The sequence below is a fragment of the Chroicocephalus ridibundus genome, chromosome 1, assembly GCF_963924245.1.
Source record: "Chroicocephalus ridibundus chromosome 1, bChrRid1.1, whole genome shotgun sequence".
Taxonomy (NCBI): Eukaryota; Metazoa; Chordata; class Aves; order Charadriiformes; family Laridae; genus Chroicocephalus; species Chroicocephalus ridibundus.
Genome location: NC_086284.1, coordinates 156486076 through 156506801, shown reverse-complemented (window position 1 = coordinate 156506801; position 20726 = coordinate 156486076).

Below are 20726 nucleotides of genomic sequence, written 5' to 3'. Positions count from 1 at the left end.
ATGTCTGCAGAGACTCAAGGTCCCCTCAAGGGCGAGGGAGGTTACAGAGGAGCCGAGGACAAAGTACCCTGGGCGGGTTGTCCCCACACTTCCACAGCACCTACTTCCCCCTCCTCAGTGCCCCTATACGCCTCCTTTACCTCCTTGCAACATGGCTGGGACTAGTAGGTTATGAGAAAAGGGCAGACCCCAGGTGAAACTGCCGGCTTCCCTCTCACTTGCAGAGGCACTCATGTCCACCCAGAGCCAAGGCAGATGAGATCTTACCTCCTGTTAGCCTTTATCTATCCCCAGGTGGATAAGGATGGCTAAGAAAAGCAGCCCCGCTGCCCTCGCTTATGGTTTCTGACTTGCCACGTTTCCTAGGAGGAGGGAGGTTGCACCCTTAGACATGTGGGTGCCCAATGGAGGGGATCCTGATGGCTCAGCTACCTCCCAACCCATTTGCCATGGCTTAGGTGACCTGCTTCCCAGCCAACAGATGGCTTTCTCAGGGGACTGAGAGAACAAGCCCAGGAGACAGCCAGCTCTGCAAACTAAAATGCTTGATTTCCCTTTGGAGGTTTGATCTTCTCCCCAGTCCCTGTTGGAGGCAGACACATCACCTCACAGGGGAAAGAAATAGCTCCAAGAGCCACATTTATTCAGGGCACCTCTTTCCTTAGAGTTTTTGCCAAAAGTTTTAGGCCAACGAGGCAAGGAAGATCATGGAGAAGCCCTAATTTCTCTCTGGGACAAAGGATGCCTGCAAATGGGCACTTGGCACAAGCAAAGCCAGGCTATTAAACAAGGTGTCAAGTGAGATGGGGAGGCAGTGGCACTCACCCAGCCCAGCTGGACACTGCACCCCCAGCAGGGACCAGCTCAGGCCCCGGGGCTGCTGCACCTGGTCCCCTGGCTACAGGCTGTGCTCGCCACCACCCATCACGCTGCTCTGCTGCTGTTTAGCCATCTCTGGGGCTTCCACGCTTGTTTACCTCCAGCATTGCAATGAACAGCTGATTTTAATGGTTTTGCACACGGGGGAGGCAGGCATTGGACAGATGATGAGAAAATGCTGGCAAGAATGGGACAACGCAACAGCAAATCATCCGGATGGTGGGGACTGCAGAGAGCAAGAAGAAAGGAAGGAACAAATCCAAACGGAGGCAACGGCAAGTCAGACTCCATGCAAATAAATCGCTAATAGGCACTTACCAGTGGAAATTAAATGAGTTAAACTAACTAGTGGTCAAACCTTTAACAGAAAAGGGTACGTAATCACTTAGCTGTGTCCAGAGCAGTATTTCCATAGGAGCGTTATAAAGCACAGTTAGATCTGCCAGGGGAAGGCACTGAAACCTTGACATATCACAGCTTGGATATCATTAATTCTAAGGGAGGTAAGAGCACCTCAGTTTCTCCTTCCCAGTTAAACCTCAGAGCCCACCAACACAGCTAGCAAGGAGGTGTGTTGCTTTCAGCCACCAGCAACATTAAGCACTGCCTTACTAAGAGAAAGTCATCAAGCTTTTCTTTCAGTCCCCCCCTGCATGATGACAGTGTTTTTGTGGCCCCTTTGAATCTCAAAGCCCAACATACTAGGAATTATTGAAAATAGACCACACTGATGAAATGGAAATTCCCAGCAGGTTTAGCCAGGTCTCAGAGTCTAATTTTCAAAGCCAAACTGATCCCCTCTCGTGCAGAGCAGCTAGGTGGTGAACTGGAAAATCAAATCTACTGTTTTATTAAGGATAAACACAGTAACTGGAAGAACATCCCACTAGGCACAGCAAAGCTGAGGGGGCATTTTTTAATATAAACATTCAAGTAGTTTGCCTATCAATAAAGCCCTATAAATTGCAGATCTGCAGGGTGGGTTGATTTTTTTTTTCTGTAGGAATAATTGCTCTTTGCAAATGTTGCAGCGTCCCAGGTGAGTAAATATATAGGTGGGCAGATCCGAACACAGTTTCAAAACAATCTGCAAAAAGTATTTGCTGAGAACCTGTGTCACCTTTGTCCAGGCTTGGAAAGACAGCTGCTGAAAATGACAGTACAGCATGTGTTCAAGGCTCTCAGATATACTTCTGAGTGCAGACAGAAAAGTGACTTTCAGGAGAAAGAAAACAAGAGGAAGAATACGGCCTCAATTTATGTGATATAGGAGTTAAAAAGCATTAACAAAGGGGCAAGCAGTCATATTGTTGTGTTTATAACAGGATATGTTTTACAGCTGTGCCACAAGGCTCTTAAAAGGCCAAGAGTTAAATAAAATCCTCTAAATTGTGTGCGTGTGTGTGGAGTGGGTTATCTACTGCATAAAAGTTTTACTTTATGTTGACCTTAGAATCACACGCCCTCCTTAACCTGAAACTCAGGAGCTTATAGCCTGAAGTGTCTCTGATCGGGAGAAAATAGGAAAATCCTCCAACGGGCAGAGCCGCGGAAGCCGCCGGAGGAGCTGGGACCCGCCGCCTGCAGCACCCTGGAGAGCGGCCGGCCCGCCGCCGGGCGTGGGTCCGTGTGTCCCCGTGTCGGTGTGTCCTTGTGCCCGCGTGCCCGCGTCTCTGTGTCCGTGTGTCTCTGTGTCACTGCGTCCCTGTGTCCGTGTGTCTCTTTGCCTCTGTGTCCCTGTGTCTGAAGTGTCTGTGGGTCCCTCTGTCTGTGTGTCCGTGTGTCTGTGTGTGCACGCACGCACGCACACACACACCTTTGCACATACGGCCGTTGCTCTCATGTGTGTTTGCAGCTCTTCAAGCAAATGCAAACCAGTAATGAGCTGCACATCTGGTGTGATCTTCTTTGAGGTCACATCTGTTGTTTTTAATGCTGTGTTCCTTGGAAGATGACTCCCTGCGGAAAGCAGAGAGGGCTGTTTCTGTGCATTGCATGTACCCATTAGCTGGAGTCAGTGGCTAGAAATGAGGAAGACTTCATCGTGTCCTTTAGAAGTGTCAGAAAAGCTCTAACATACACTGAAGAACACAGTAAGCTGAAGCTCAGGATTATGAATATCTCCTTCCGGTAGAGGCCCTAAGTAAATAGCTGTGTTATCGCAAAAGTGTAAGCGGAACTTTTCTGCAGAGAGCCTCAGTCACTGGAAACCTGTCCTTTTCACTTGCATTATACACAGGTATGGTGTATGGACATAGGAAGGCAGGAGTCAGGCAGTCCATGCACTTCTTTTTATTTTAATTAACTGGGGAAGGACAAAGAGGTATTTCAAATGCAAATTTTTCTGAGGGCAGCTAGACCCTTGGCAGGTTTATGTGCAAAGCTCCAGTGACTCCAGAGGAGTGCTGAGAATTTTGGGTTTTTTGTGAAGAGATTTAAAGAGGTTCACAGTTCTGGGGGAAATATTTTTCCCAAAATATTATTTTACAAACAGACTCAAGGATTCATCTTCATGAGGCATGAAGTCAAGGGCTCTGGCAGCTCTTTAAGCAGTTCAAGCCAAGGAACCAAGTTCTCCTGCAGTGTAACTCTGTAGACACTTCCCCTTTGTATTTCTGATTTTGCCACAGGGCTCGTACAAAGTCTCTCTAGTGCTGATACTACTCACCCAAACACACGTATGGAGTGAATGGTTATTCAAAGCGCATCCAAAGCCCATAAATTCAGGAACAGAATTGTTAAAATAGGAGTTCCTGATCACTTTTTTAGCAAGCTGCTTCTGCGGGCAGCTCAGATCCATCCCAATAGAAATACAAACAGGAAAATGAATGCAGTTTGGGGGGAGAGGGGAGAGGAACGCACACCTCCTAGGTTCCCAGTGAGCATTTTCCTGTGGGATTCTTGTTTTCTCTGTCTCTCTCCTCCTTAAAGTGTTGTATTTTGTGTCTATTGTTACCTACTGGAGCAGTGATGCTTGCAGGAGAAGAACATTGCCAGTTCAACGGTGGTCACACATAACACACAGCTGGGATGAGCATTCAAGCAGTAATAGTAACAACAACAACAACAACTTCACTTAAAACCAGACATTAACAATAACCTGACATTAAGTATGCTGGATAGCACCTTCTCCTTAGTGCCTAGTGAGTTGCTGATTTGAATCAGAGTGAACGGAGTTCCATTTGTCATCCGTGCTGGGGCAGACATCACTCATCATGGTCAGGAACAATACCACACTGTTTTATCCTTTTCCTTTCACCCGCTGGTAATGACATAAGTGTCACACTCACCAAAGCTTTGCACCGCACAGTGCCAGGAGTCCTGAGCCATCAGAGACAGCAGTGCTTCTGTGGTTAGACACAGAGTTAGACACAATATTCTCTAATTAATTCTTCTATGGAGCAGGGCTTACTGGCTCAGGTGAAATTCCATGTGGTTGTGACTGTTCTGTTTTCAGTACCTGAACTGGTATCTTCCAAATCATTAGGGTTCTGTGTGGTGTGCCCGCTCTCTAAGGGCCAGCTTGCAGTTTCTGCAGTACAGCTCACTATCCTCTTTACATATGGACTTAGAAATACATCTTTTATTTGTTTGCCTTGCTCTTTAAATTGGGTTCTGTGTTCTTTGTCTCTACATTTTTCACTTCCTCTCCTTCACAGCTGGAATTTCTTTAGAATTTTTTTGTGCGTCTCAGACTCACAGCATGAGGAAAGTAAATAATTCCCAATCTGTAGACTAACACATTTAGCAGCCTTTCTCCAACAATGGCCAGAATTGGGTATTTCTATAGAAAGTGCGAAGTAGTTTCTTCATTAGACATGAGATAATTTGCCTCCTCCAAGAAGTCTCCTTCTAATCACAAAGAATTACAGCTGCATAAATTCTCCTGCATGGCTTTTGTTGTCTCTTCTACTGTTTGTCTTAGCATTTGCTATTATAATTTAGGATATTGCTGGTATATCTAGAAATACCCTCTTATTCTTTAAACCTTGCAAAGTTTTCAGGCTCAGGATAATCCTCAGTTTTGACTACTACAGCGTAATTATGTGTTTTACAGTTGAATTAAGTTTGTGAAAATTTTTTATTTTATTTTATGAGCTTTGAAGTTGATACCTTTTACCTCAGCTGATGGCCTCTGCCACGGTGGATTTTTTTTTTGTCTGATTTGGCAAGAACAGCAATTTCCCACCTTGGAATCGCAAATTCCCATATTGCAATTATTCACTGGATTTTTACTTTTTCCGTATTCTTTCCTATGCCCTTAATCTCCAAGGTAAGGATTCCATAATTTTTTCTTCACCCTCTGTTCAGCCAAGGCTCTGTTTTTTTCATGCTTCATGCCAATTCTTTTTCCCTTTCTGATCCCCCTCTATAGTACCTTTCTTGAGACAAGGTCATTTTACAGCAGGTACTATCCCAGATGAAACCACACCACTTAGATAAAATGTTCTAATATGATTGCCTAATGTTATTTCATAAATCAGTGTAAACCTCTCTGTTTAAGTTCCTTCTGCCTTATTTACTTAGCAGAACACTAAATACACAGGTTTGCTAATCTGTCTGGAATTATACCTGTGTCACTCATGTTTAAATGAAAAACGTCAGCAAATTACATCAGTATGTTTGGGTTTTTTTCTTCTCCAGCATCTAATGCATTGTATTTATTAACACTCATCTTCATTCACTGTGCTGTTGTTCAGCCACCAAACTTGTTAATGTATTCACCTTTATTCACTTTTTCTATTGTTTCCAGCTCAGTACAAAACCCCTTCTCAATTCGCTGCACTCTTCTGAACTGCTGCCCGAGTCTATTTGTCAGAACTAATTTGTAAACACTTTTATTACTAATGGTTAAGTGCAAAATTAAAACTCTTACTTTCTTTAGTATATCATACCTCTCTTATCTGCTTATTATTTGAAAGAAAAAAAAGTCCACCAAACGGAGTTGCTCAGACTTCCTCTCCTTTCTATTTCTAGCAGGTGCAACAAAGTTGTACTGACTTATATCAGCTGTATGTCTACAGCTTTTTCAAACTTCAGTTTTAGAATCTAGATAAAACTAGTAAGTTACTGTCACATATTCCATAACTCACTTCTTTACTTTTAAATTATCTTTTTTTTTCCCCTGTGCAGTTTTGAACTGTAGTCAATAATATCTTTCCATAAAAGTTAAAAATCCTGTCACGTTTTTTCCCTTCTTCATCTTCATTATCATCACAGAAAAACCCTCAAAGTATATTCCTAAGCTCCCTGGAGAATTTACTTGCATCCTTTGTTGAAAACTGCACATTATTCCAGTCTAGAAAGGGTGATATATGCCTATGCAAGTTGACAATAAGAAGCCATTCTTTGCTTCCTTCTATTATTTTAGGCCATTTCCTGACAATAAGATTGTTTAATAATGATTATATTAATAAAAGCAACAACAAAATTTTATGATGCAGTTTACCTCAGCAGACATAGAGTGTATGGACCCTCTGGCAGTATTTACACGTTGTACACCCTAAAATTTTTTGGTTTTACATTCCTGTGCAGTAGCCCGTTGGTTGAATTGCTTTGCCTGAAAAAGAACAGACTCTTGAGGAGGCATGACAATAGTTTTGTAGCTCAAGCTGGTATTAAATCAAGTATAAGCAGCCTTTCTAATAAGCCTTTAAATTAGAAAGAGAGAGGTATCAGATGAAGTTCCACATTGCTGCAATGATTATTAAGAGCAATCAATCATGTGTGGTCAAACTCGGCCAGCAAACTGTATGAGTTCTGGAGCACTTTAGAAATGTCTCTTGCAGGCATACTTCTAGTAATGTTTGGAGATCCAGTAAAACTATAGATCACAACACGTGGTAATCTTACACAGAAATGGAGATTTGGATCCGTTGTTGTCCAATTCCTGTATGAACCTTTAGAATGAGAAATAGCTAAAATCTACTTTTTCATATGTTCTTTCACCTTATGAGTTATCAGTGTGGACTTCTGCTAGGTCAAAACAGTGTCTTTTCATCAAACTATCTTTTCAACCACCAATACCAAATTACTATAGTTTGTACTCTTCCTCAAGGTATCACACACATTTCAAAAACTGAATAGCCTTTGCTAAGAGCAATTCCTTCTTGGATCATTTGTGGAGCCAACAATGATGCAGTAGAACTTTGTATAAGTCCCCTAGAAAAAAGAAAGTGTGGTTTTTTCCTCCAGAGCAAAGAGATAAACTCTTTTTGACATTAACGACAAACACATTGAAGTAAATCTAGTTGCATTTCGTTATGAGCCACTTAGAATATTCACATGTCAGAGTTTTTTGGAACCTTTAGAAAAAATCACTTCCTGGTGCAAACTTAGTAAAGTAAAAATCGCTAATATTCTGTTCCCGATTTGTCTCTTCAGGGAACTGCCATACCTGTGTACCTGAACTGCCTAGCCCTGTTATTCCAATTAATTGTATCTATTTAATTTTGCATGACTGCTTTTGAAATATTATAGCTACCATTAAAGCTGAATTTGTGCACAGCAACTGATCCAAGTAAAAAGGCTACTTTCGTAAACCATGAGGGAGAGGGCTTTTTCATTCCTATTTCCATATGAAAGACAAATCTAGGGTCTGCGTTTATTGATAACTTTTGTAACACCTGGGGTGTTCTATGATGATTCCCAATGGTGTAATCAGAATATCAGTTCATGAAAACACCTAAGTGAGTCCTCAATGTTCAGCAAAAAAGTTTTGTTTAAAGGTTAGCAGATCATGGGTTGCTTTCCTGAATAGAGATGTTATGTTCTGAACTGGACTTCAAGGATTAAAGAACATGCTCAGGAGTCAGGATTATTGCTTTAATGAATCACTTAAGCACCAGTTTTCAAAACAGTTCCTTCAAGGAGAGGTATATAGTACCGAACATAAGGCTGCTCTGGCTGAACTACTGAATGTTTAATGTGTGTGGCTGTTGTGCAGAGGAGCTAACACTGAGAATCAGGGCTCTGGTATTTCAAGTTAGTTGTTAAAAAACTGAAGCACTTAACAAAAATATAGGCTACAATCTGTCTTGGCTTCCTTGTCTAATCTGCAAAATCACTACAGTGATTATCTCCCTCGAAGGAGTGTTATGAGACATTACTAATTAAAGTTGTTCAAGTAACATGGGGAAAGATACATGTGGAAAAGGTGCTATAGCAGAAATTATTAAGAGCGCAGCAACCAAGCATGTATCTATTTCATTTAATGCATGGGTTATTTGTTCCTCCTACTCATGTCTCTGATTCAACAAAGTTAAACTTTATGTATCTAAATACTCAAGAAATAGGGTTAGATTCAAGCACACAATTAATATTACATCTCTACACTGGTGTTTCATTGAATCAGGGCCATCCACTGTACCAGCGAGTGGAAACATGGGTAGTATGGTTTGGATTTTTCTTTAAAACCAAAGAAAAATGTCCACACTTTTTTGTCTGTGAACTATGGTGGGGTTTTTGTTTTGTTTTGCTTTCCCCATTTTTTTTTCTTTTGTTTTTGTTCTTTTTTCCCCCAGAGTCTTCCCTTAATGTATTGGTGAACATCAGCACATTTTACAGACTTCAAGTTATTCTCTAATAGTCCTTTCTGACATAGATTTCCACTTGTAGTCTACATTGAGTGTGTTTTTATGGAAAGAAAATGACAACACCTGGAAAAGTGTTCCTTATATCAATCCCAGTTTTTTGTACAAACATGCATGCTGAAGAACAAAGACCAAAATCTCTTCACTTCCAGGCAATAATAATAAACAGAGAAACATATACAGAAGAGAGAGAAAAGAAACCCACTTTTCATCATCCCAGGCCATCCTCTGGGCCTTTGAAGGCTAGAAGGAGGTCTAGTCCTGCAAAATGAAGCAGTTTGTACCACATTAACTTGTAGATTTCACAGCCCTGAGCCAGGTACTTGAATCTTTCTGTAGAGATTTAAGAACTAAGATTCATAGAAGATGGTCAACAAGAAACTGTGTGAATTAACTAATAAGAATCCAGACAAAGAATGACCATCTCTGCTCAATCTTTCTGGGTATTTATATATCACTAGATTAAGTTTCAGCCTCTGTGTGTGTTTATGGGCAAGGAGATTTGGGCTCATTGCTGAACACTTCAGTTCCTGTCCTTATTGTACAGCTGTACTGTGTTTGGCTGGGATAGAGTTAATTTTCTTCATAGTAGCTTGTGTGGTGCTATGTTTTGGATTTGTGATGACAAGAGTATTGATAACACACAAATGTTTTAGCTACTGCTGAGCAGTGCTTTACACAACATCAGGGCCTTTTCTGCTTTTCTCACTGCTCCACCAATGAAGAAGCTGAGGATGGCCAAGAAGCTGGGAGAGGACACAGCTGGGACAGTTGACTTCAACTGACGAAAGGGATATTCCATACCATATGATGCTGTGCTCAGCAATAAAGACTGGGGGTGGGGGAAAGTTTGCCAGGGCTTCCATTGCTTGAGGACTAGTTGGACATCAGTCATTGTTGTTTTTTTAAAAACTTATTAGACTGTCTTTATTTCAAATTACAAAATCTCTCACTTTAATCCTTCTGATTCTCTCCCCCATCACTGTGGCTGGGGAAGTGAGTGAGCAGCTGCGTGGTGTTTAGCTGCCTACCAAGACTAAACCACAACACTAACCCAGCCACAGTGTCCACACGGTGATGAGGAACTTCTGATCTCTAGATGTCTGCTGATGTACTTTAGACCCCTGGGCTCAGGTCATCCATACTTTCGGTAGGACACCTGATTTTTTTCGGTAGAAGTGACCATGAGCAGGAGAATGGCTGGATTTACTGATTTTCTGTTTGGTTTTAATAGAACTTCCCTGTTAATAGTTTAAAATCTAGCAAAAATAAAATTATTGTTTCACTATGTTTTTTTGTCCAGCATTTCTGTCATCAGAAAAATAATGTAGGCTACAGGTTATCTTTCTCTTGGACAAAACTTTTAAAGGTAAATAGCACTGAAGACATTTGAAGACTCACTAACAGTGTGGGGCAGCTCATGGAATAATGGCTACGTAGGGAATCACAGTTAAACAAATTCACAGAGGACTATGCAACAGTCATGTTGCATGAAATTAGAGTTGGCTGGAGAATGCCAATTTCATTTGGTGACACCCATCAGTATTTCACAATTTATTTTTGTTCTGCACTGTAAAGACAAGAACACTGAAAAAAAGATTTTTATTCTGGGACAGCTGTGTCAAAACATCAATTTGTGAATCTAAGAAGTCAGCCTGTCAGGAAGACAATGGAAGAAGGGACTTTCTCCCTAACCAATAGTGACCAGAAAGATTTATGTTCCCAAAACAATCTGTCTTGATAACACTCACAAATAAATATGTGTTTCAATAAAATAGAAAAAATATATTCTGCATATAATACTTCCATTGGATCTAAATGGTAAACTCTGGCCATTTAAAGTAGGAAGAGTTAAAATAAGGGGTGAAGAATTGAAGAGTTGTAATAATCCGTATCACTACCTATCCTCAGACAGAGATATATATATAAAAAAATAATTAGATGTGTTAGTACTCCAGACTTTGAGAGGTAAGAGGTTGGCACGCCAATTCCACAACAGGTAAAATGATAGATCAAGAAGCAGGTCCCAGATGTGATTTGTGTAATGAGCATATGATCTGCTTAGCCACAACACCTCTATGGAATATAATATTTGTCTTCACTAAATCATAAAAATACTGCCTGTTGCATGGTCCCCTGCATGATGTAATCAGAGTCATTACCACAAAATGAAAATATATTATCTTTGTTCATGACTCCTAGGATATAGGAAATTATTAACCAGCAGCAAAAAGAAAGGAGAAGGGAAGGGAAGGGAAGGGAAGGGAAGGGAAGGGAAGGGAAGGGAAGGGAAGGGAAGGGAAGGGAAGGGAAGGGAAGGGAAGGGAAGGGAAGGGAAGGGAAGGGAAGGGAAGGGAAGGGAAGGGAAGGGAAGGGGAGGAGAGGAGAGGAGAGGAGAGGAGAGGAGAGGAGAGGAGAGGAGAGGAGAGGAGAGGAGAGGAGAGGAGAGGAGAGGAGAGGAGAGGAGAGGAGAGGGAAGGAAACAGTTGCTATTTTGATACAATTTGTTTCTATGAGAAAGAAAATACCCATTAGCTTAAGCTAAATGCGAAGTGTGTTTGCTTCTTTATTCAGCTAACTGGCACCTTTTGAGCTACCTTGGTTCTGAGGTCACAGAGCAGGTTCAGCTCCTCTTATGCTATATGATGAACATGGATGTGCAATGTTTTGTATCTGACCTATTTTTTGTGGCCTGAATTCTTATTCCCTTTTTGTCTGTTACAAGATTAATTCCACCTCTTCCCTCAATGTAGTGGATTTGGAAGATCTCTCTGATGAGTAGCATTTTTGTCTGTGCATCCTTTATTTGAGCACCAATCACCCAGGATCCGAGGCCTTCCCTGATTAACCAGGTTACCCAAAAGAAGTCGCTGATGGCACCATTGGAGTCTAGAGCTCCTCACGCCTCTCTGGATCTAAGAAGCACCAGGCTCCTTTTGCTTCTGGGATAAAGAAACTCAAGAGTAAGCAGGTTCATGCACGGTTTCAAAGAACTGTGCTAATATGAACTAATTTGTTCTGCCTGAGTTCAGTAATGGGCAGCTAGTATTGACATCTCCACCATACAGGGCAGGGAAACCAGGTAAGTGATATTTGCTCCCTATTTTAAGACTTCAGGCCACACAGTCTCTCAAAATAGCAAAGCAAAATAGCAAAGTGCAGAATTACATTTGCTCTGGGCACCATGGTCAATAAGTAAATTGTTGCCAGTGATAACGACTGTTTAATTTCCCTGCCCTTGCTCATGCAGGCGTGCTGCCTTTTATTAAAGTTCACCATTGCTAGGCAGGCCATGCAACCTTTAGGCAGCAGCTGCAAGGCAGTTCAACATCAAAACATCCAACTACTGGTGTACCGAGCAAGAATCTGCTCTCTCCAGACATTGCTTACAGGAAGTGGTAATTCGGGATTAACAGCACAGCACAAGGCAGCAACCACTTGCAGTGACAAAGCACTCTGCTTCCATGTAAGTATCTGGGGGGCAGAGGCAGAACTCACCACTGCTTTCCAACAGAAACAACCTATTTGTGAACGTGTTCAAACCTACTTGGTCTGTTCTTCCTGTTGTATAATTACTGTTTACCTCACTGAGTTACATCCTCTTTAATAGGCAGTATCATTACAATGGCTCCCTCTCATCTGCAGTGAAAGACAGCAAGAAACAATCACCCGTTGTTTTTATTAGGATCAGCCCAGCTCTGAAAGAGCGGCAGCAGAGCTATTGTTATGTTCTCTGCCAGATCTATTTATACACTGGCATATGGAACATTTTCTCTGCGTTGATATTTTCCTGCTTAAGTATTATGCTTTGCTTTTTAGTTTATTAATAACAATAACAACAACAATAACAATAATAATAACAATAATGCCATCCATGCCAATATCTGCAATTTCAGTAAAAAAACCCACCCTCATGGATGAGGAAAAGAACACCCCCCACCCTGAAACTCCCAGGAATTTATGTGTTTGTTCTTATATCTTAAGGGGCAGGGAAATCTACTAATTTAGTGGGTAAATGGTACCGATTCAAGCACACAGTTGCTTTCAAAAAACAGTGAAACCCCACCTGAAATCAACAGTCTACTTTGTCACAGCACATTCTAACCTTATTAGAAATTCATTGTTTTGAAAAGGACACAGAATAAGCTACATATATTTTTCCATGAGGTAAAACACAACCCCTTTGACAGGATCACTGAGATGTGCATTTCTAATGTGAGAAATTACTGCATCTCACTCCCTCTAGTTGCATCCTTCTTTCCCCAGTTCCCTTGTTACCTGTCCTTCTTCCTTGTTCTCTGCCAAGTGGCTAACATCTAGACTGTAAGATCCTAGAGCAGAAGTTTTCAAACTTTTGTGTTTTATATACCCTAAAAAAATTCCTAATGGAGCCGCAAATATAAGACTAGTGAGAACAGGTTTGTTTTTCTTCACTATACTTCCTGCCTTCCCTAGAAATAGCCAAAGTATCTCCAGGGGGCTGTGGACGAGCAACTGGAAAACAGAGGCAAAAAAGATAAGTTTTCTGTATGTTGAGGCTAGAGTGAAGCAAAATTTCGCGTGTTATCTGAGCAGTAGAGCTTTTGGGTTTAAGAAGGCTCCGCTGGCAGCATGTATGTAAGGCTGTGGTAGCAAGACATACCTTGTGGAAGAGTGTTGATGCAGTCTGACATGTAACAAAAAGAGAGAAACAGTATTTTCATACTAAGGAGTACAACAGGGCTTTTTTTGTAAACTGGTAGGAGCATATTTCAATGTCTCAAAGTAGACAATGTACAATAGCATAATATACAAAATTCTTCTTTATTGGAAGAGAGGGGCATCTTTTGGGATTCCGCTCTTTAGAGTACACTATCGAGTATGACTCTTCCTTCTGAAAAATGCAGCGGAAGTTGCATGTAGGTGTGTAGGGTGTTTTAACTGGCTGCAAGATCAGCACTCATTGATTAATGTAGCATATAATTATTTTTTCATGAAATTATTTAAGATTTAAATTTCTCAATAGGATGTCAGTGACAATAGCAGCTGAGAAATAATTCAGTGACTATATCACTCTCAGAAGATGGCTTTTTGCCATGGTGAAATAGATTTATGAAAAAGACAGTTTATTGTTCCTATTTCAGCATATGTCTTACTATAAAAAAGCATTACTTGCATTTGTTTTTCAGAGAGAGTTCACACTTCAAGGTTAAATATGCCTACAATTCAATAGAAATTAAAAGCGAGAGTTACAGACTCATTTATTGTTTATATTTGAAATAAAATTTAATAATAGCTTCAGAGGGGCAAATGTATGCATTGAGGGATCCTTAAATAAAATCATTGTGGGATCTCTATCTATGTACACATGCATGTATAACTTCAGTGGTCTGCATGAAGAAGGATAAGGTTTTTTGTCTTCTAATAGTAAATGTATTTTATGGCCTAAGGTCTTCTATATTTTTCCTAGTTCTGAATTGCTCCTGACTTTTCAGTAGATGTTTCTGAGGTTGGACCTTGTCTGAAGTTCCCTTGTGAATTTCATAAGAAATGAAAAATATCTATGGGAAAGCAGTGCAGACAGTATGAACTTTCTCCTTAAGGTGAAAGGAAGAAATAGTGAAGACACAGTGACTGGAGTGTTTTTGCAGCTGTAGCAGGACACTCGCATTCTGACTCTTATGAACCAGTTCTTCTCCATGTTTTTAAATGCCACTAGGTGTTCTAGATATTTCTAGATTAATTTTCTTTGTGTTATATTCACCTCTCCTAAAAACCTATTGCTTTACACTTCAGATATTGTAACAGCTTGGGTGAGTGAACGAGAGAGGTTGAAATCTATTCTTAACAACAACGCTTCGTCTGTCAGCAAGCTCCTCCCTACTGATCTTATTAGTCAGCTCAGAAAGCCCTAAAGAAGCCCACGCTTATCTAGTAGAATGTTCCCACTCATTGGAACAGCTATGGGTTTGGATTGCTTTAGATTACCTATTACTCATCTTTCATAGACTGCACAGAAGTAAAAAAAAAAAAAGTAAAAATAAAAATAAAAATAAATTCTATAGAGTACTCATTCTGGAGTGTTCAGACTGAAATAGTGTTTGTGTCTAATAAACACTATCCCTTTTCTTCCTTCTGGATAAAAAACAAAGGGTATAGACTCCCACGGTGAGCGAAAAATCTGAGCATTGGGTTACTGAAGAGGAAAGTGTTTTTGGTATCAGGTATCATCTTTACTTTGATTTCTTTTGCTGTGGTAAAGCTGAAAGTACACCATTAAACAGAGCTTCACAACCCATGGCCTTCTCCCTCTGTGTTAGCAGGTGTTTTTAAAATGCTGAAGTATCAATAGTGATTTACTAGGTCCAGAAGTCAGCATAAAAGAAAATACTTCAACCAGCTGCAAGTTCTCCTGGAGGAGTGCAGCTCCCAGTGGCATATCCTCGACGGACAAACTGCCACTGGCAGCGGCGAGTGGGTACGAACCCTCCCAGGGAAGAATGCTACTGACCAGACCCCCAGGGCCCCTCTAGGTCGTGGAGCAGGTAAGATAGCCTCAGTTTGGAACCTGATGTCTGCAGCTAGGATACACCTAAAATCTGTGCTGCAAAGCCTTTCTTTGGCAGTACTTGAGAAAACAGTATCAACAGCCATCATTTGAGTGATTTACCCTCACAAAACATCTCACACCAGTCCAGCTAACTTTGCCCTTGCACGCACAGACCAGAGGCATTCGGGAGGTTTCTAGGACTCAGAAACTGCAGTCATAACCGGGACTAGAAAAACCTTTGTGGCTTCTTGCCTAGGAGGAATCTCTGTTTTACTTAATTAGATGTGCTATCAGAAACTTCCATGCCACCTTCTGAGGGAGCAAAGGGAGGCAATTTGAAAATGCACGGTTAGTTAAAAGGAGTAAAGATGTTACACACACTTCCTGTGCCTGCCTAATTACTCATGACATGAACACACATGGTGGTGACTAGAATGCACCAGAACACACCGTTCTATAAATTTACAGCAGTTTCCTCTGATTCCAGAAAACACATCAACACCTGCACAAAACGTAAAGAGTCAGTGGCCTCCAGGCAGATCTTTGTTGAATAAACTTATACAAGGACTGTAATAGACAATAAAACTGTTCACTTAAAAAGAAGTTTTAATTCCTTCTAAGATGTTGGATGCTTATCTCCCAAGGGATTAATTTGTTTGAGACAGATACTGAATGTTCCCAAGGCCTCCTTGAGAATTCTCGGCTGAAAGAGAGTAAAGCTTCTGAAGCTTGTATGAGAGTGGAGATCAAGTTAAGAAGCTTGTAGCTGTGTGTCTGAGGAAACACTTTAGGTCATTTTCTTCTAGCTTTGAAAAGAGAATCAGAAATTAAAAGAAGATCAAACAATATTATTATCAAGGAATTAATATAAATCTATGGAGCTTGATTTCTCTTCCAGTTACGCTGGTTTTGCACTAGGGCAGCTCCATGCATTTTAAGGTAATTATTGCCAGTTAGTGCTGATGTAAGTGAAGGGAGAATCATGGTCTTTGGTCTGAGAAGAGATCATAATAAGCGCCGGATACTTGCCATACAAATTATTTTATGTAAGTTCAAACAAATTCCTAAGATACATTTGGTTCCATTTTAGATTGTTCTTAATTTTATCCACTGTTACTTCAATTTGCAAGAACATTTTTGCCAAAGCCAAACATCTTATGAAGGCTCATGAAGATAATAACTAACGTGCCGGCTTGTACAATGAGACTTTACATTTACCCCTTTGGAAATTCTTTCACTTTGCATTTTCATAAAAGTTCAATTCCTTCAAACGTACCTTATATTTGAAGTGACCACAAACCACAAGTAAAGAAGAACAGATGTTCAAAGATTTAAGAAAAAATGAAAACTGATGTACTGCTGAAAGATTAGGACATTCTGATAACATCTTCAAATGATATCAAGTAGGGGTAGTTTTGTGTGTTGGCACCAGGGAACAGAAGACAAAATCTTTCTTGCTCTTTCTAGCATGACATTATTTTCTATATCGAGAGTGAAACAGGGTCCACAGTGCAGAAAGTCATTTGCAAGAGATGTTTCCTACCCACTTTGAAAGCATACCCAAAAATTAAACTGAAGGAAGGGGGTATTCTGTTCAGAGAAAGAGAGAGAGTTGATTTGCAAAAAAATAAATAAAAGTAATAGGACTTTTTGTTTCCTTCCTTGCCCCCTGCCCCCTCCCCCCTCTTTTTTTTTTTTTTTGTTGTTTTGCAGGTAAGCAGAAAATTTACCATACAGCAATAATATGACAACTTGTAACAACATTTTTTGACTTTGTGGTCAGAGGGTCAAATCCTGACTCTGTTAATGTGAATTGCAAAAGTGTCATTGATTTATATAGGGTCAGTTTCTCATCCATACTCATGGAAAAGATACTTGATTTTTTTAGTTTTGCAGCAAAGGATTACTTTCAGTTCTGTTTCCAAACACAGGAAATAAATAAGTGTTTTTTTTCAAACCATGATGAGTTCACTTGCATTCTTATTCCTTTGTTTTGCATAGATATAGTTTGGAACACAACACAAACGACCTCTTTATTTATAATCCCATAGAGTATTGTTCATACCAGAAGGACTTAAAATTTATACAACCTTTTTAGCAAGTATCACTATGTTTAGTCGTCTTTGTTCAGAATATCGTTGCAAACTTTTTTGTGGAATTTGACTCACGTTTTTAGAGCAATAAAGCCACCAAGAAAACTAGTTTAATATATTATTTTGAAAAAAAACCAGCAACATGAAAAATTTTGGGATTTTTTTTTATTTTAAGTCCTACTTGAGATTTCTAAAGAAACTTTACATAGAAAATATTCTTGTACACCCAGGTATACTATGAGAAAAGCTGATCAAATATATTCGTTCTACAGACATTACCCCTGGGTCTGCCTGGGAAGAAAACTGCAAGTGCCTGTTAGTCACAGCTCTCAACAAGTAGCTTCTAGCAGTAAATTCCAGCATATGGCAGCTCCACACATAGTTGGCTTTATTTACATATCATTTGTTGCTCACAGGGGGTGAACAGTTAAGTCACATGACAAGGTTTCTGCTCCCCAATTAGTGAACATTTTACAATCGACAAGTAATGTGTAACAAATAGGAAAATGGGAAAGTGAACTCTTTTTTTTGGACAGAAAGATCCTAGTTTTCATGTTTGGATAGGTATTTAAGTGATGCACATCTAGGCCTCAAACAAACACCCATGTGAAATGCATGAAAGACAAGAGGCGCAAACATGTCTAAACTGAGAAGCCTGTAATAAATAGGTTGAATAATTTTGATGATGTTTACACAGCCTGCAAACAGTTCCAATACAGAGCTGCACAGAGTAACAAAACAGAGTTAAGAGTCCTAGAAAGACCTTCCCTTCTTGTACCTACTGAAACCCATTGGGGGTCACTACAGCGCGTCTTTTTCACAAACATCAGAGCTTTCCCTGGAAAAGTGGGGTTGTTGCCATTGTTGGGGAGGAAGAGAAACATATGGTTACTTTAACGAAGTACAGCATATAAGGCAAGCCTTTGAGAAAGGCTTTTGAGAGGCCAGGGCAGTGCTGTGGAAAAACATAATTTGAATAATGCCCATACTGCTGAAGCAATGAGAGTTCCTGTGGGCGTTGGGTTGGAGAAGTCACATGCGAGAAGGAGTATCTCCATGTTGCTAGAATCCTGTGCTGTTGCATAGCTGATGAAGGGCACCGAGACTGTGGGATCGCCATCTTTTAACAATTTTAAATCTCAGTTAGGAGATAAGAAGGAATAATAATTCAAGTAGGAGTCTGAGTCAGAACCCCAGATCTACACATCCTCCAGGCTGAGGTAATTTGGTTCTAGAGCCACAAGTTGCTGCCTGGGCTCATTGCCACTGATCTAGTGCAGTGACTCATTAGTACTATGTCCAAGGTAAATGAACACTCTGGAGGTGTGAGCATGTTGATTGAAAGCTCGGTAGTGCCCGTGGAAAGACTCCCTCCCAAGAGTTTTAAATCAGGCTGTTAAAACCAGATTCCTGGGGATATTATTAAAACTCCATTATACATCCTGGGCCCCTGCAGAAATGTAGCCATCTGTCTACTTGATGAAGCACAGAGATTTCTGATAGAAATATCTAATCTGATACTGACCCTGCCATTTTCTATCTAGTTTAAGTTCCGGTAGCGAACTCCAATCCAATATGGTATAAACTGAGCTATGCTCCTGTAGGTATCAGCTCATACACATCAGTGGTGCCATAATGCCTTTTTCTCACATTTTGCATTCCTTTATTTAAAAAGACACATTAAAACCTGCCTCTGTTATTAAAGAGGTTGAGGCAAGTATCCACAGTATCAGGAAGGCAGGAAGTATCTGCAGAAGGAGCGTCAACTTTGCTACTTCTATTTGGTATGCAAAAGACACATCCATATCACCATCATCTTCTAACAAGTAAGTAACTTAACAGAAAAAGTGTTTAAGAGAAAAGTATTAATGATTAATTGCATGCCTCAGAGACCTCTGGTTCCAGATGTAGGCACAAAGGTTGAACTTATAGAAGCAAATAATTAAATACGAAAATTAATATTTTTAAAATTGGAAAATGAAAGATCCAACATGAACAAAACATGGGAAAAACAGTAGTTGCCTCCACTTTGCAGTCTACACATCTTTACTGGAACGGTTGCAAATAAATTCACCCGGAATACTTTGAAGGGCCCATTTATTGCTGGAGTAATGCTAGGTAATTTGATCAAGTTTGCAGATCAAAGGAATCATCTGTAAACATACAACGGGATGTTAAAGTATGTAAAAAATATAGAAATCTAAGAGATGAAGATGAAAGAAGCAGTGAAGAAGGACACAAGCCTATCAGTTCTTTCTAACTTGTTTGCATATTTAGTCTGATTGAAAGGATTACATTTATGTAAGCCTAAGGAATATCCCTGAGCCCACATTTCCAAGGAAAGCAAAGTATGAAGGAATGGTGAGAATTTTTAATCAAATGCTATATTTGCATCATGTAATGGATACTGCTTTTTGGCAAGATTTCCCTCCTTAAAACCCAGTCACTTTGCACATCTCTTCTTCAGCAAATGCTACTGTATTAACAGTTGCTTGTTACTGGACACAAAATTTGGTCATTTTCTGAGTAAGTTTGATATCTCTTAGAAAACAGAAATGTGGAAGGGTAGATTTTGATGCTTTCTCGGTTCTGATAATTATCCCAATTTGTAAGGGAAAAAAACCCCATAAATGTCAAAGGTGTAGAAGTATCTCATAAAAACCTGAATGTTAGGAAGAGATTAAATTTACTTCTAATTTCAACATTTTAAGTTAACTACTTTTCTTTTTTTTTAAAAAAAGACACCAAGGTGAAAAACATTGTTAAAAACATATTTTACTAGAGTTAATGCTTTCCTTCTTTTAATATAGCTCTTGCCTATTTTCCATTTACCACTGTTTTTTCAAAGTTGAGATAGAGGACATTTTGAAATAAAATCTATATAAAGATGGGAAATTTGTTTCCTCTGTGATTAAAACCAAATCTCCATTGTGTCTACCAATATACTTAATCTGAAATTTAATCCAAAGTATTAACTAAAAAAAGTTAAGTGTGAAATATTATCTTCTTTTTAATAAAAAATTCATATTAAAGTTCAGGCCTTGATATTTGTATAAACACATGTATGTTGCTTTCTAAAACATTTTGAAGGCTACTGATAAAGACTGACATAGCAATAACTATTTTTAATAAAATACCTTAGAAGCACACTACTGAAATATAAGGTACTCATTAGCAATGATAACAAGCAAGTCATTGACTTGGATGACTCCATAACGATTTATTACCCTTTAATAAATTTGTTAATAGTTTATTAACAACACTGTAACAGAATGGGACCTTAATGGAAAAATGCAACCAGTGAAATATTCAGACCGCAAATTAAATGAGAGCACAAAATAAGGCAAATCCTCAGACAATATGAATTAGTCAGAGACCATTTAAGTCAGAAGTGGACCAGTTAATGCCAGCTGATTATGTAGTTCCACAAACTTAAGTCCATTGTCCTCTCATTAACCGTGAAACAGCTAGTGATCTTAATGCACTGAACTGTACAGAGCCTTTGCACAGTGAAAAACACATTCTTCTCGTATCACAAACAGAATTTGGAGGTGTGAAGAGGTTAAGTGATTCGCAAAGGTTGTAGAACAGATAAGTGGCAGAGCCAGAAATAGATCTGGTATGTCATGACTC